General features: G+C 49.6%; 1 protein-coding gene across 2 annotated transcripts in view; it reads left to right on the forward strand.

Annotated features, from left to right (window-relative positions):
• TSEN2 (tRNA splicing endonuclease subunit 2) overlaps positions 1-2,373 on the forward strand; it is a 35,987-nt gene that overhangs the window by 5,807 nt on the left and 27,807 nt on the right. The gene's annotated exons all lie outside the window — the stretch shown is intronic.

A 2,373-nucleotide genomic window follows, 5' to 3' on the forward strand; every position in this document is an offset into this window, starting at 1 on the left:
AAAAATAAAATGGACCAGCAAATGGCGTAATGGTTATGTCCCTGGACTCCCATGTAGTCAACCGTGGTTCAAGTCCCAGACCTGGTGGCTTAAACTCATGCCGGGTGTGTATGTGTGCGTGCCCAAGATCCCGAGAGGAGAATAGAGAAGAAGGGATTATGGCATGGCCATCCTCCCTGGGGGGTGATTTCCCGCTTTCTGTCTCTGTCTCTTCGGTGAGTACACATGCCCTATAGCGAAAAAAAAAAAACCCTGTCTTTTAAAAAAAATGAAGTAGGTTCAGTAGATTGACCATTCATTCATTTATTTTTCTATAGGACAGCAAAAGAGAGGGGGAGTGAGAAAGAACCCCAAGAGGAATGACTGTGTCACATCAAATTCTCCCCCATCCTCCTCTCAGGACTTTGGGCACACATGCACGTGTGCCTAGCATGTTTTATAAGCCGCTGGGTCCGGGGTTCGAACCATGCATTTGGCCATGTAGAACCCATACCTTAGCCACCGTGCCACCTAGCCAGCCCTGGTTTGAGCTATTTTGTTGTTGATGTTGTTACAAGAGCAGTATGTAACCCCGGGGAAGACCCAGAAATGTAAGGGTAAAAAGTAAAAGCGTCCTGGGACCAGTCGATGCGTAATGGCTACATCGCTAGAATCCCAGGTCGTCGACCGCGGTTCCTGTCCTGGGCTTGGAGGCTTAAAACTCACGCCAGGCACATGTGTGTACATGCTCAAAATCCCAAGAGGAAAAGGGATTGTGGCATGGCCACCTCCCCTGGGGGTGATTTCTCACTTTCTGTCCCTCTGTCTCTGTGTCTCCCTGGCAAATGCACATGCCCCATAGCAAAAATCTCCTAAAAAATAAGAAAAGCAAGTGAAGTGTCCCGCTCACATCGTGTGCGTTCCCGCTGGCAGGCACAGAGGGCAGATCAGGTGATGTTTCAGGATGCCCCGGCTCCCTCCCTGCTCGCTCCTCTGCTTAGAGACTCCTCTCACATGAGGACGGATTTTAGTCTCCGCTGCTTCCCAGCCATGACCGGCTGGGGCTAAGACTACTACCTTACTCTCTGTTCTTTCCCCTCCCCTGGGCACTTTTCTTTTTTTTTTTAAAGAGATTTTTGCTATAGGGTGTGTTCACCAAAAAGACAAAGAGACAGAAAGTGAGAAATCACCCCCACTGCCCCTCAGGGGGGATGGCCACGCCGCAGTCTCTTCTCCATCCTCTCTGGATCTTAGGCACACACGCACACGCGCCCGGCACCAGGCGTTAAGCCATTAGGTCTGGGACTCAGTGTGAGAGTCCAGAGACCTAACCATTATGCCATCTACTGGTCCCACCCCAGGGACATGTTTATTTTTTTATTTTTAAATTTTTTTGGAGAGGTTTTTGGTATAAGGTGTGTGCACACACCAGAAAGATAGAGACAGAAAGCGAGAAATCACCCCCCAGGAGGGATGGCCGCAATCCCTTCTAGCTCCATTCTCCTCTCGGGATATTGGGCACGCACGCACACGCGCCCTGCGTGATTTTTAGGCCACCGGGTCTGGGACGCAAACTGCAATCAGCTACATGGGAGTCCAGTGACGTAGCCTTTTTGCCATCTGCTGGTCACAGCCCAGGGATATTTTTTTTTTTAGTTTTTTTGTTTTGTTTTGTTTTGTTTGCTATAGGCTGTGTGCGCTCGCCAGACAGACAGAGAGAGACAGAGAGACAGAAAGCAAGAAATCACCCCCCATGGGGGATGGCCATGCCACAATCCCTTCTCCTCCATTCTCCTCTCAGGATCTTGGGCACGCACGCACATGCGCCCAGTGTGAATTTTAAGCCACCGGGTCTGGGACGCGAACTGCGGTCGACCACGTGGGAGTCCAGTGACATAGCCATTACGCTAACTGCTTGTCCCACCCAGGTATATTTTTAAAGGTAACTTTATTGAGATCTAATTTATAACCATAAGATTCGACCATTGTGGACCCAGCAGGTGGTGTGGTAGTTAAGGCGCTGGACTCCCACATGGCTGACCACTGTTCGAGTCCCAGACCCAGCAGCTTGCTCTCTCACCTTCCCCTTCTCTCTCTCTCTCTCTCTCTTTCTCTCTCTCTCTCGTGAGCACAGGCAAAATTTAAAAATAATAATAGTAAATAAAATTAAATAATTCTTAAAGGATTCACCCATTATAAATGTACAATTCAATGTTTGTCATAAAGTTATGGAGATGCAGGGAACCAGCAGTTGGCGTAATGGCTATGTCACTGGACTCCCACGTGGTCGACCACGGTTCGCGTCCTGGACCCAGTGGCTTAAAACTCACGCTGGGTGCGTGTGCGTGTGTGCCCAAGATCCCGAGAGGAGAATGGAGGGGAGGGGATTGCAGC

Source organism: Tupaia chinensis, unplaced genomic scaffold (assembly GCF_000334495.1).
Source record: "Tupaia chinensis unplaced genomic scaffold, TupChi_1.0 Scaffold000704_1, whole genome shotgun sequence".
Classification (NCBI taxonomy): domain Eukaryota; kingdom Metazoa; phylum Chordata; class Mammalia; order Scandentia; family Tupaiidae; genus Tupaia; species Tupaia belangeri.